The sequence below is a fragment of the Suncus etruscus genome, chromosome 4 (assembly GCF_024139225.1).
Source record: "Suncus etruscus isolate mSunEtr1 chromosome 4, mSunEtr1.pri.cur, whole genome shotgun sequence".
NCBI classification, from domain to species: domain Eukaryota; kingdom Metazoa; phylum Chordata; class Mammalia; order Eulipotyphla; family Soricidae; genus Suncus; species Suncus etruscus.
Genome location: NC_064851.1, coordinates 87,517,571 through 87,518,808, shown reverse-complemented (window position 1 = coordinate 87,518,808; position 1,238 = coordinate 87,517,571). Strand labels below are relative to the sequence as shown.

Below are 1,238 nucleotides of genomic sequence, written 5' to 3'. Positions count from 1 at the left end.
TGGAAGTACTTGCTATAGCGATTAGGCAAGAAAAAGATATCAAGGGAATCCAAATATAAAAGAAAGAAGTCAAGTTCTCATTGTTTGCAGATGACATGATACTCTACTTAGAAAACCCTAAAGACTCTACAAAAAAAGCTCTACAAAAAAAGAAACAATACATTTATACAACTTTGTGGGTCTGTTGATTCATTTCTAGGACCAACAATGTTTGTACCTGATGATTTCATTCTAAATCTGAACAGTGAGATGTTTCTTGGGTTCAGTACTTCTGGAGGTTACTAGGGACCCATCCTTGGGTGCTGGGGGACTTATAGTGCTTCAAAATAAACTAGAAATCTCATACACAAAAGCATGAGTTGAAGGTGCTTGGGCTATATACCTTATCCTATGAAAAGAGTTTTAATTTCAGGGACTACTTGTGGAATTGTTTTAGAGCCCTAGAGTTTCCTGAATCACAATTTTGAGATTTATATTTTCTCTCTTTTTTTTTGTCCCCCAATTCACAATACAGACCAGGCAAAGGGCCTGGGTTGAGGTGTATATGGGGTGCATTTACTGTGCCTCCTATATCTATACAGTGAGTATAAAGAGCACAGCCTGTGGTAAGAATTGGGAGGCCTTTTTTTTATACATATACATATACATAATCCTTCACCAATGCAACATTCCCATGCCCAATATCCCAAGTGTTCTTCCTCCCCACCCCACGCAGGCCTGTACTCTAGACAGGCTTTCTACTTCCCTCATTCAGTCACATTTTGTTATGATAATTCTCATTGTAATTATTTCTGTGATAATCCCTGTGGTGAGCTTCATGTCAGGAGCTGGACCCTCTAGTCCTCCTCTATTTTGTCTCTGAGAATCATTACACAAATGTTTTTCATTTTTCTGAAAACCCATACATGAGTGAGACCATTCTGTGTTTATCTCTCTCCCTATGACTTATTTCACTCAGTGTAATAGATTCCATATACATCATGTATAGGAAAATTTCATAACTTCATCTCCTCTGATGGCTGCATAATATTCCATTGTGTATGTATACCACTGTTTCTTTAACCATTCATCTATTGAGGGGCATCTAGGCTGTTTCCAGAGTCTGGCTATTGTAAACAATGCTGCAATGAATAGAGGTGTGAGAAAGGGATTTTTGTATTGTAATTTTTTGTTTCTAAGATATATCCCTAGGGGTGGTATAGCTGGACCGTATGGGAGCTCAACTTCCCGCTTTTGAA

At 38.1% G+C, this 1,238-nt stretch overlaps 1 non-coding gene across 1 annotated transcript; it reads right to left on the bottom strand.

The window, feature by feature from the left end:
• Nucleotides 1-489: 489 nt before the first annotated feature.
• Nucleotides 490-622, bottom strand: LOC126007822 (small nucleolar RNA SNORA51). Its single transcript, XR_007495303.1, has one exon. It is a non-coding gene; the product is annotated as a small nucleolar RNA SNORA51 (small nucleolar RNA).
• Nucleotides 623-1,238: the final 616 nt, after the last annotated feature.